The sequence below is a fragment of the Protopterus annectens genome, chromosome 15.part0 (assembly GCF_019279795.1).
Source record: "Protopterus annectens isolate FY-2018-M chromosome 15.part0, PAN1.0, whole genome shotgun sequence".
Classification (NCBI taxonomy): domain Eukaryota; kingdom Metazoa; phylum Chordata; order Ceratodontiformes; family Protopteridae; genus Protopterus; species Protopterus annectens.
Genome location: NC_056749.1, coordinates 608,804,240 through 608,817,487, shown reverse-complemented (window position 1 = coordinate 608,817,487; position 13,248 = coordinate 608,804,240). Strand labels below are relative to the sequence as shown.

At 40.1% G+C, this 13,248-nt stretch overlaps 1 protein-coding gene across 4 annotated transcripts in view; it reads right to left on the bottom strand.

Annotated features, from left to right (window-relative positions):
* CYSLTR1 (cysteinyl leukotriene receptor 1) overlaps positions 1–13,248 on the bottom strand; it is a 655,524-nt gene that overhangs the window by 492,669 nt on the left and 149,607 nt on the right. Inside the window, exon 1 of one of the 4 annotated variants that reach the window (XM_044057449.1) lies at positions 1,634–1,838. The exons of the other annotated variants lie outside the window; for them this stretch is intronic. The gene's annotated coding sequence lies outside the window, so the exon portion shown is untranslated. Of the gene's footprint in view, positions 1–1,633; positions 1,839–13,248 lie in introns of those variants that run through there. 4 annotated transcript variants of the gene reach the window in all.

Sequence of the window (13,248 nt, the reverse complement as noted above, 5' to 3'; positions counted from 1 at the left end):
TCTTTTTTTCATATGTTAAGATCTAGTTAAATATCGCATATAATTTTAGTTTAATCTCTTTGTAGAACTTCCTCCAAAGCTCCACTGGACACCCATTCTCACCTAGAGGCTCCTCTGTTGCATGTTTTTTTTAATTTGCTCCTCTGTCTCATGGATTGTTATAGGACTCTCCAATATTGTGATTTCCTCCTTTTTTAATACTATCAAGTCTACCCACTTCCAGAAAATTCCCCATTCTATTTTCACATTCTCCATACATTTCTGAATGTTTCTACAGGTCCTGGTAGTATTCAATGAAGACTCTTTCCATCTTACTTGGCTCCTTAACTACCCTTCCCCCTTTTAAGTCTCTAATTTTCATCACTCTCCTCTCCACCTTTTGTTGCCTTAATCTCAATGCTAAATTTTTTTCTGCCTCTTAGGACTGATTTCATGCCCATGCATTCTGAGAGCTGCTTGTTTTTGAAATGGCATTTCCTCTACTTATTTCCTCCACTTTCCTTCAATTTGACAAGTTCTTTCCTGCTGCATGCTTAAAAGCCCTAATATTTGTTGCATTTCTTTTATCTTTTCCAGTTCATTCTATTTTTGGTCTTCAATCTTCCCATTCTTTTTTTCTGTTTCCTGCATATTAATTCTTCTTCTTATTATTGCTTTGAGATTATCACAATTCTAGATCATACCCTTTTCTGCCCCAGTCCACTTCATTTACTACCTCCATTACTTCTTTAACTATTTTGCCTTAAATCTCCAATGTCTTCTATTACAGTCTTTATCTCATTCAGATATCTTCACACTTAGAGGAGCATAGGATAAACGTATCAGGTGCATGTGGAACATTCTTCTCAGATACCCATGATCATTTGTGCCCTGCTATAATAAGGCACGCAGTTGTGTTTCTGAGGTTAGACTCTGGCAGGAGAGTCTGCACAAGAGAATTAAGTGAAAACCACGCTCTTCATATTTGGGGTCACCACGGTTTCCTATTCTTTTTTTAACAAAATCAGCCTACAGCACACACACACAAGAATTTTTGTCAATGAACATAATGAAGAGAGTTGGTTATTTGGCTGGCATATTTTAACCAGGAAAAGCCCCGCAGCCTTCGCACAAAAGCACTGCCGGCAGAATGTCGGGTAAGAAGATAATGTTTCAGTAAGTACTTATGTAGGCACATATATATATATATATATATATATATATATATATATATATATATATATATATATATATAATATCTTTAAAATGAAGCCTGCGTTGCCTGGGATCATCCTGCCAACTTTTGAGTTAGAATTATTTTTTACACACCCTTGTCAGTAAATTCTGATACGACAGTCTTGCTGCTTGGCATCAACTTCAACAGTGCATTAAAAGTTGACAATGGTTTTATCAGCCTAAGTACAGACTGAGATGTTCAGAACACATAAAACATAGCAACAATTGCAGAGTTATTTTTAGCTAGCTATCTTTATCTATTTAAGGTTTAAATCAGCAGCAGCCAGCAACAACAACTGCACTATAGCCAACAATTCAAATGCTGTGTTAAGAAATTAAGCATTAGCGAATGGCCCACTTTGCATCTGTTGTAACTTGCTTGGGCTTCCAATACAAATAGTCAAAGAAACAGCCTTACCTGGTCTTGAATTGCTTACTCAGTCCAGTGTCATCTCCTGTTCTGGCACTGAATCGTAAATGTCTGTCTGAGCTCCTGTTTCGGCAGCCTTTCTGCAAATGACAAACAGGCTGGTACATCCCACATGTTTGAATGTTTGAGGTAAGCATTTAATTAAAAAATGAGGTAGCCACCGTGGTAGATGGGGAGTGAGGCAACACGATAACTAAAGAAGCTGTTTTTCATCTGAATGTGCACTATACCTCATTGCAGAAGTCACGTGTTCTCATTATGATCTCATTTGTAAAAGTGTGCAACTTGGAATTTTTGTAATGCCTTGCCTTGCCACAACATGTTCAATTGCCTTTCTGTATTTTCTTATGATCTGCTTCCTTTTCCCAATGTTATAAGACAATAACCACTTGCTGGTATTTTAGTATTTTAGTTCCACCTGTATGCAGAAAATACCTGAAATTGCCAATGCAGCAAGTTGCCTTTTTGCTAACAAGCTGATATCTCCCTCCTTTGCTGCGGTTCTTGATCCACTGCAGAATGATATTCTCATGATGATTAAACTAATATGCTCGAAATTACAGTTTGCAAATGGAGGTAGAGTTTATCAGACTGTGTTTCTGCACACAGTGTGCTTTCTGTTCATTGATCTAGCAACTTAATCACATCATTAACCCACCAATATCCTGCATTCATGTCTAATATTCAAGGCAATATTTAAGGTCAGCATCAAGCAACTTTGCTTCAAATTCTGCCATTTATCCCCTTTGCTTTCCTTCTTCCATATTGTTTGTTCTTTGACATTCTGACTGTTTATAGATTAATTCAGTATTCTTTTTCTTATTTGAACTGCCTCATCTTTATTCATTTACCAATTTTGTAATTCAGCTACATTGCCTCACTTTTGTGCCTTCATTGAAAGAATAAGAGCTTAAATAGATCTAGCATGTTTTATACCTTCTCTGAACAACACATTGCCAGAGAATAATTGCATCCTTAGTGTTAATTATGGTCATTTTTTGTCCATGACTAAGCACTAAACAAATTCACCATCCCTACTATTAGTGTTTCCCACTAGAGTGTGAAGCTCTACAAATTACTATCTGTAGTGCCTTGAGTTGAGTCCCTTATGCCATTTGACTCATCTCTCAATCTTGTGTTACATATTTGTTTGTTTTGCACAGCCTTCTCTTCTTTATGAATATTAGCCATGGGTATGATAACTTATCTGCTTATTCAGTGACCGGATTGGTTCAAGGCCCCTTTTGGCCATGGCTTCAGACTATGGCAACACAAGCATGAAAATATTTATAATAAAGAAATGGTTTAATGGTTTAAGGCATGGTTCAAGATGCAAAACCTGTATACAGTAAGCAAATATTAGATGGGCAGTCGAATACCTTAACTATTCATATTGCTGAAACAAGTAGATAGTTGTTGTCAGGCAGCAGGTCTTTTTTTCGATAAGAAACATTTTTACAAGTGGGGGTATCACAGAGATTGCTACTTTCAGCATGTTACTTGGTACTTTAATAAAGCTGAATATAAATTATAATTAGAACTGCAGTGCAAGTAGAAGTGGTTTGAATTGAGTGCTGCTTGTTTTTCTTATACTTGATTTTGACTGACATTCCAGTAATGTATTTAAAAAGTAACTTATTTTTTCATGCCTCACAACCTTTTTGTTTTAATTTGATATTAAGTAAGCTGTCATGCAGCCAATGCATTGAAATTTTTTTTTCTTCTACACTTCATTTTGTCTTGATTGGACTCTCATAATGATGGTTTGGCACCCAGGGCAATGTAAAGTTACAGTTTTTGTGGTTTTGAGCATAGCTCCTCCCCTTTCCATTTGGCCACACCCATTCTCATTGACCCCACCCATTCAGCTGCCTCCTGCAGCCCCCCTTTGATTTGAAGTCACCAGCCGCCACTGGTTAGACTATGTAAACAACTGGTACAAGGACAATGGTCTCAAACTAAGCATAAAAAAGATGTAGCATTGTTTATTTTAGCAAACAAAGCATTTACATATCCTACCATATAGTCAAAGCCTCTACCAGCAAAAACTGTTGTTAGGGACCTTGTTATTTTTGTTAAAAATTGCAACAGTGAATACACTCGAACATCAACATTTATGATAAGTGTACACAACTGTACTATGTTCTTCATGTTTCACTGTTGCAGTCATTACATTTGGGTAGAATCCCAAAGCTGTAGATGGGAGGATGGAACTAAACAGCATTAGGAGTGGCTATAGGGCCCTGCAGGACTGCAGTGGCAAAGCCTGCCCTGGATTTAGAGAAGAGTGGTAAATTATAATGCTTTGTGAAGGTATGAACAGAGCTCCAAGTAGCAGCTTCTAGAATGTCTTTGGTTGGAACCCCTCTGAGAAAAGCTGCTGAAGTAGAGGCAGCCCTGGTGGAATGTAATCTGATCCCCTTGGACACAGGGTTACCATGGTGCAAATAGCAGAAACAAACTTAGTGGCTTATCCATTTAGAAATAGTCTGCTTTGATATAGCCTTCCCCTCTGATCCTGCAGCAAATGCTACCAGTAGTTGGCCAGACTTTCTTAGAGATTTGGTCCTGTTTAAGTAGAATCTTAGTTGTCTGTGTACATCCAATGAATGCAGAATCCACTCCCCCTTGTTCTGCGGATTTGGGTAAAATGTTGGCAGGTGAATGGTCTGGTTAAGAGCCACACTGGATACCACCTTAGGCATAAAAGAAGAATTGGTCCTGAGGGCCACCCTGTCCAGGTAAAATATAATGAAAGACTAAACTGCCATGAGAGCCTGTAGTTCTGAAACCCTTCTTGCTGAAGTGACTGCCAAAAGAAAAGCTGTTTTCCAAGATAGAAATTTTATATCCGCAGTAGCTGCTGGTTCAAAAGGAGGCAGGGTGAGTTTTTCCAACACAAAATTGAGGTCCCATGCAGGAGTTGGTGCTCTCCTGGGAGGCCTTAAATTTTTGGCCCTTCTAAGATACTGCAGTTTATGAGAAAAGAGGGGAGGCTCTGTGTTGTAATGAGCCAAGATGGCAGAGGCATGGATTTTTATTGAAGAAAAAGATAGGCCCTTGTCAAGCATCTCAGTTAAGTATTGTAAAATCTGAGGAATATTGGGCTTTGCTGTGTCTATTCCTTGTGCTTGGTTCCAAGCACAGAATCTCTTCCATTTATCAGCATAAGATTTTCTAGTACTAGGCCTTCTGGCTTCCAAATGACATCCATCACAGATTTACTGAGATGTGTGGTTTGAATAATTAGTTGATTAGCCATGCTAATGAGTTTGGAGCTGAGTGTGCAGAATTTGATTGTTCTGCTGAGACAGTTGATGAGGTATTTGAGGCAAGTACCATGGAGGAAGGTGTGACATATTCCTTAGAGGTGGGTACCAGTGCTGGCGAGGCCAGTCCGGAGCAATTAGGTTCATTTTTGTTTTTTCCTGTCTGACTTTCTGTAAGATCTTGGAGAGTAGAGGAAGAGGGGGAAAGGCATAGACTGATAGGTTTTTCCAGCTGAAGGATACAGCATCCACTTTCCATGCTTTTTTATGATGAGTTCTTGTGCAGAATTTATCCAACTGATAATTTTGGGGAGAGGCAAATAGATCTACGTCTGGGCTCCCCCATTTCTGTGTTAACATGCTGAAGATTTGTGGATCCAGTTTCGTTCGTGCAGGTCCATAAGATTTCTGCTTAGGTCGTCTGCCAGAGTATTTTGCTTTCCTGGCAGAAATTGAGCTTGAAGATGTATTTGGTAAGTCAAGGCGGTGTTCCACAAGGCCATGGCTAGTCTGCAAAGGGGGTAGGAATGCGTACCCTCTTGCTTGTTTATGTACCACATAACTGTGGTGCTGTCCATCTTTATCAGTAGTTGTCCTGGATGAAGTAATCCTTGAAGGCTGTCAGAGCATTCTGAACAGCTAGCATTTCTTTCTGGTTGATATGCAGATGCAGTTGGTTTGGGTTCCATTTGGCCTGAATGCATCTCCCTGCCAGGTGGGCCCCCCAAGTATAGTCTGATGTATTTGTAGTTGGGGTTTGGGTGGCAGGGGGTAGAGTGAATGACAGTCCCTTGTTTTGGTGACATGTCTCAGCCCACCAAAGAAACTCCTGTTGTAGGCAGGGAATGAGAGGAATCATTGTTTCCAGGCTGTGACAATGTTGACTCCATAAACTTTTTAGGTACCATTGAAGTTTCCTCATATGAAATCTCGCATATGGAATTAGTAGAATGCAGGATGCCATGAACCCCAAAGCCTGCAGAATTTGTCTTGCAGATAACTGGGTTTTTGTTGCCATTTGTTTGAAGTATGTTGTCAGTTGCCTTTGTTTGTCTGGTGTGAGGTAAGCCATCTGGGCAGTTGTATTCAAGCTTGCACCCAGGAATGTAATTATTTGAGAGGGTACCAGTTGTGATTTCTTTTCATTTGTGGTGTATCCTAGGCATGTTAGAAGCCTTTTTACAAATGCCAGATGTTGAAGAAGAGTGTCCTTGATCTCTGCTTGAATGAGACAATCATCCAGATAAGGATACATTTGAAATTTTCTTTGTCTGCAGAATACAATTACTGGTGCCAGACACTTTGTAAAGACACTAGGCACAGTAGATAACCCAAAGGGCAGTGCAGAGAATTGGTAATGCAAGAAACCTGCTTTGAAGCAGAGGTATCTTCTGCATGATTCTCTTATTAAGATATGCAGGTATGCCTCTTTTAAGTCTAGAGTTACTAACAAAGCATTCTTGCCTAGCATAGGCAGTAGCTGTTGTAAAGTCAGCATTTTGAATTTTGGAATGTCCAGGAACATGTTCAGAATCGATAAGTCCAGTACTGGATGCCATGAATTGTTTTTTCTGGGTACCAGGAAAAGTCTTGAATAAAAACCTTGTCCTTTTTCCTTTTCTGGTACTGGTTGAATAGCCCCCATATCCATGAGGGACATGACTTGTTTCTGGGCCTCTGCCCACTGGTTTTGTGGCAGATCCAGCCATCTGTTTGGAATTGGCAAAGTATGGAAATGAAATCTGTACCCCTGGTATACTATGTTTAATACCCACTTGTCCTGGGTAATTAACTGCCAATTTTGAGCATGAAGTGCTAGTTTCCCCCCCTAGGGGGCTGTCAAAAGATAAGTGCTTGGAGATGGTATTGGAAAGTCATTGAGACTGCTTACTGTAAGGTTGTGCTTTGTTTCTTCCAGATTTGGAGGTGGAGGCACCCCATTGCTTTGACCTGTAAGAACCCTGTGATTGATATCTGGAGCCTTTTGAGCACCTGGGTTTGCCCTGAGTGGCTCTGTTGGACACAGGAAAGGACCATTTTTTAGTAGGCCAGTGCCTACTGAACCTGGGTGGCTGCACTTGCAAGAAATCTTTTAAAGTTTGCATAGATTTAGCTTTGTCTTCCATTTTCTTTAAAACCTCTTCTGCCTTATTAACAGAGTATCATGCTGCAAAGGGTCATCCAACAATTTAGCTTTAAAGTGATCAGGCAGATTTTGCTCCCTGAGCCAGGCATGCCTTCTAATCACAGATCCAGTAACGGCGGCCCTACAAGAGGCCTCCAAGGAATCAAAACCACATTGAAAAGTATGCTTTCCAACCTGTTCTGCTGAATGCAATAAATCCTGTAACTCTCTATTTTCCACACAATCAGAAATCATCATAATTTTCTGTTTCATGCTGTTGATATTTATGAAATTGGCAGTTTAAAGCCCTGATTGCCAAGATTGCAGACGTATAAACCTTCATACCCCATCTATTCAGCTCCCTGGAATCTCTATCAGAAGGGGTAGGATTTTTGGCTGTAGAAGCCTTAACAACCTTGGGACACTGAAAAATAGTTTCAGGATCAGCAGCAGGATTTTTGAATAAATTTTTGTGGGAGTTAGGAACCCTGTAATATTTATCTGGCTTACTAGGAGCCAGAGGTAGGGAATCAGGAGCCATGCTTGATTCCGAGAACACATCATCAGCAATGTCTAATACAGGAGGTATTGCCAAAGGCCTATGCTGAGGAAGAAGAAGGAAATCCCCAAGCCTCTTTTTTGATTCAGAGAAGTCCTGACTCTCCCAGTGAAAATGTTCCCTTAAAGTATGCAAAGTCTCTCCAAAAGAGTAATCCTCAGGAGGAGATGCAGATGGGATGGATTCCTCTGCATCATAGGGTGGAATAGAAAATTCCTGATCAGAAGAGGAATCAGAAGAAATGGAAACCTGAGCTGAAGATTCATAATCAGTGGCTTGCCTAGGCCTCTTGGCGGGGTGGGATGTTGGGAACCCCTGATCAAGGTAATTAAATCCTCAGCCATTTTGATAATCTGTTTTTTAGGCATAGGGGCCTGAGCACGTGGCCCATGCATTGGTTTTTCAGACACAGATGTTGTTTTTGACTTTGTTTTTGTTGCTGGCGTCGGCTTAATATAAAAATGTTGAGGCATGAAAACACCCTTAGAAGCCGGTGCCTGCTCAGCGGCTCCAGACCCATCCAAGGGAGAGATATCCACGGGTTCAATACTCTGAGAATCTCAAGGCATACCAGACTCCGAATGGGTCTTGGTAGAGGCCTGTGACTCAAAAGTAGCGGGTATCAGGGGCTGCAAAAGTGCCTTACTGAGTACTGGCGAACCAGCGACTGGCTTAGGAGAAGCTTCGTCATCGGTTTTGGACCTCGACGGTTTGTCTGTCTTTTTCCTTGCATTTTTTGTGAACTCCAATAGTCGGATTGCTAACTGACATTTCAGGATACTTAAATCTTGAACCAAAATATTTAGAAGCAAAAATATACTGACGCTTAATAGTGCGTTTGTTAAATGTAGCGCAAAACCGACAGCAAGGCACGTTGTGATCAGGGCCTAGGCAAGGAATACAGTACAAATGAAAATCCTTATGAGGTATTTGCTTCCCACAAGTAATGCAATTAACTTTTACTGACATCGGTAAGGAGCAAGAAAAAGTTTTCCCAACGGGGTACTTAGCTTTAGTTTGAAGACTTTGGTTCTGAAACTCGAATACGAAAATTTCAGGAGTTAGCCGACTGGCACTTGCAAACTGCTTCTGCTTCGGGCACCGTGCGGCAAGAAAGACTGAATAAAATGGTGTCTGCTGCATGTTCTATACCCCTGATGACTTGATGTCATGGAAGAGGAGACAGCAACCGACGCAGGACCCAAGACTTTGTTATTCAGGCTGACTGAGGGCAACCTGCCAGCAGATTACCCAAATGTAATGACTGCAACAGTGAAACACAAAGAACATCTTCCAAATATGGGTTATTGGTTGAGATTTTAATGATCTGCAGTTGATTATGTAGCACCTACCTGTGATTTTAAATACAGCCTCTGGGTGTAAGCTCACAGTGTCTTTAAATAATCATCATCATCATAATAATAATGCTTGATTTTGTCAAACAGGTAGGCTCACTGGACACAGTCCCTTGGAAAACTGGGAGCAATGTCTGGTTAACAAATATGCTCAAGGTCACACAATGGGCAAACAAGGCCTGAGGGAATCAAACCATATACCACAGGGACTACAGCTCACAACATTCTCTCATGTCTCTTCACAGTGTCATATTAGAGATGAGCTCAACAGGGTCATCTTTCCACGCTTATCTGCAAAGCCCATTCCCTTGGCTGTGGTTTTATTAGACAGTAGGGTAGGGACATTGGGAATCTCATTCATCCATTCATGTGCATCACTAATTAGATGATAAGGCATTTGGCTACCTTAAGAGAGTCATAGTTACTTCCACTATTTACAAGTGCTTCATTGAATGTCTTAACTTTGACATTCAGAGCACTGGGCAGAAATCACATTGCGTCAACGCCTATCTCAGTCCTTCACGATGCTTTATTTTAATTAAACACTATGATTCTCTCGTTTGCACCAATTCTAAATCAGCTGCAAGATGACAGATGAATGTGGGATGCCAGTCAGGACCAGCACCCACCACAGCCAGAGCGAGCCACAGGAAGGGCCTGGCATGCATCCACAAGGGGTGACACCTTGTCCAGCTGTGGCTCATGCAAAGTTTTGGATCTGACCTGACTTGTCAACTTACCTTACCTACATTGTTCTAACATGCCAGAGGTTGTTCAACATGGAGACTTGCTGCAGATATGGGTATGACTTGGCACAAGACTTACACCCTCTCCCCAGGATTTTCAAAGGCCAGTGGGAGATCACCAGACGCCACCAGAAGAGCTACAGTTTCAAAGGCACAGGCCCTCTTTTGGGCAGAACTCATTCCTGGGCACTCTGCCCTTTAAAAAAGAAAAAAAGGAACTCTCCAAGGGGCCCCCACTGGGTTCTCTGGCTGAAGGAGTCAAACCATGTACCACAGGGACTATAGCTCGCAACCTTCTCTCGTGTTGTTTGCTTCACCACACTGGATACTGTGCGGAGCCTAATTCAGCCACTCCATATTTGGGGATCTGAACCGGACCCCTTTTAATTGGCTGAGGGCAAAGGAAGTCATTGCTCATCCATGCAGAATGGTGCTTGCCTATCTCTCTGGACTGAATGACACATGTTCAACTGCTGTTCGCATGGAACCCTCCTACTCTTTGGCCTTTAAAGCTCTCATTTGAATATTTGCTACTACCACAAAGATGTGCTCCTGTGGCGGCTCCATCTGGGCCCTCGACCTGGGTTTCAGTGCCACCACAGCAGCCCTTCTATTGATCACGGTGTAGTCCCTTTAGCTCCTAGTGCCAGCAATGGTTGGGTATATGCCAAATGTAGCACTGCTATATATTTTCAGGGATAATTGATTCAGCATGTGATTTGTTAAACACTCCTTAGCGGATTACGCCTTTCATGGCCATTCTTCTAATTAAGATGAATGAATGAAACTGGGAGCATAAATATTGTTACTGTCAAAGACAAGTATATTCAAGTATTAGATTTATAACATCACATGCACACAAAGGGCATATTTTGATAATGTAGAAGTATTGCACATATTTTCTGTTTAATATTTAGACCCACAGTTGAGTAAAGTGTCTCAGTGCATTCCTCATTTTACTGCATCTCAGAGCAGTGTTCATGTGCTGTGGACTTATAAGGTATAACAATTTTGTTTTATCACATAGAACAAGACTTTGAAATCATATACTTATGTACAATCTGTGTTCAACCATTCATTCAGTAGAGGATATTCATATTTTTTTATTTCCCATCACATGTATTTGGTCAATATTTAATCGAAGTACAGCTGGATTGGGGGAGGGGGACCGATGATCATGTGTTTACTTTTTAAGTGGATTGTTTATCGTTTTGCTGTCCAACAGCCCTAATTAACATAACAAAAATGGTCTGACTCTGCTTGAAACTTATAAGGCAAAAGTCAATTTAATTTTTTGCTGGCATGATTTGTAGATACATTTGTCTTTCCTTGAAACAGCTATACTTCCAATAAACATTTCTTTACAATGACTCTGATTTATAGACATCTTAAAAATGAAACTTGTTTTCTTGAGCTGAAATTCCAGGAATTATGTCAGTGACTATCAGTCATTACGGTGATTTTTTTTTTTTTTAGAGTTTTGTATAAACAAAGTTATAACACTGAATAAAGTAAACAGACAGCTTTACAAGTATTACGTTTAAGAAGCTATACAAGTTACAATGAGTTTGTTTTCCTGCTTGATATGCCAGCTAATGTGAAATATGCTTTTCAAGTACTTAGGTAGTCCAAGGTCTGGAATTTGCTGGTAATTTACCAGAAAAATGAAACAGTGCTTTTGTTTACTTATTTTGTTTAAAGTTTCCATAGTTATCTCCTTAAAGCCTAATAATTTCTTGACATAACACAAGATGGAGCTTTAAAGCTTTTCATGCATGTAGCATTTATGTGGTTGTTTTATGGCTGGGAAGCAGAGGGATACCTATGCACTTAAGCTCAGATTGTCTGAAAAGTGTAAATGAGGCAGAAGAGCAAATGGGTTCTGCATGTTGCTGGGGGATGAGAGGGTGGATACATTGTTGGCATCATAATAATTTATTTATTAATACCTTCAATATTTCCAACAGGGTAACAAATTATGGCATAAGTTCTGATACCTCACTGCAATGGAATCAACACAAGAAAGGTGTTCATAGTGGGACTGTGAGCAATGCATGAAATGGCATCCTCTACAGGAAATGCTTTTGTCATGCCAAAAGTAAAAAAGTAAATTTACATTAAGCTCAGGGTGTCCATGCTGGAAATAGGATCAGTAGAGGAAGTTGGCCTTGCATATCTCAAGTCATAACTTGCCAATAAACTTTTCAAGATACCAGCCCAGCAAAGGTCCCTTTCATGTGCTACCATACTTCCTGCACAAGAGAATGCCTTCTTTTCTCTAAGTAGCTCCTCATCAGCTGTGCACATTGAGTTGCATGTCTGGCCAATAAATTACTGTTGGCTGTGTGTATGAGTCTCATGGAAGTATGCGTGCTATTTACACCAACATTATCTCATTTGAATCAAATTTGCAGGTTTTAAGATTTCAGGGGAAGGGCTAGAATATACTGTTATCTGCAGAAATATACAGATGGCCTGGGAAACATATGAAACAGTTTAACAGATGTGTAGACCTTTTAATTTGACAAACTCTTGTAGCAGTTTAAATGCATACTCTTGGCTCTTTTCTTTTAACATGGAGGAACAGTGATTTAGTTATTGATTAGTTTGCTTCATGCATTCCAACCCCCTCGCACGTTACAAATGTCACAACTTGAATTTGCAGCAGTATTACCGTTGCAGCGATTAGATGGAATGGTAACACAGTACTTGCTCTTCCTAGAAGTTTTACATCACACATCAGTAATACTGTTATCCAATCACAAAAAATCATACTAATAAGGTAACTGATTACTGGGACGAGAGTGGAGAGATTAACCCACCTACTCCTGAAAATATACCATGAAGGAACCATTAGACTAGTTGCAACTGAAGAAAAACCCAAACAAATGGCAATTAGAAGTAATTAAGGACATATCTGTAAACTATCTCAGAGAGTAAAGTAGTTTCAGATGGCTGCATAACTCACAATGTAGTGAAGTGTTACATTTAGACAGACCAATACACTGATTTAGGGGATTAAGAAGGTATACTTAGCAAATAAAGAGAAACGGTCTTCAATGGGTGACCAGTTTAATTACCTACAGGTCAGGCACATAAAACAGTAATTCAGAAATACAAATTACAATAGACAGAATAGACGATTGTCAGAAGTCCCTTTCTGCACTGCTGATAGACCTGAATTAGAAGGCATACATTTAGTACTTACCTAACTAAACTCTTGGGCTAGCTGATATTAAAGTTGAGATAACTAAATTATTTGCAATAGGTATTTAGATATTTGTTAGAATCTGTGTTTTAGCTCTTTAAAGAGAAGATTAGAAGCCTGTGCCAGTTTTCTAAAAGCATTAGAAAATCTAATTCACTCATCAGACAAAAATGCAGCCATTAGAGCTGTAGCTACAGTCCAAGTTCATTTCTAAACTCTCATCTTAACATGTTTGCCAGAAGGGTGGTACCAGGATATATGTTTTTTTTCTCGTTAAAATGTCTTAAGCTGTATGGACAGCTTGGCCGTGGTTCAGCTCCTACCTTAGAAAACTATTTCTC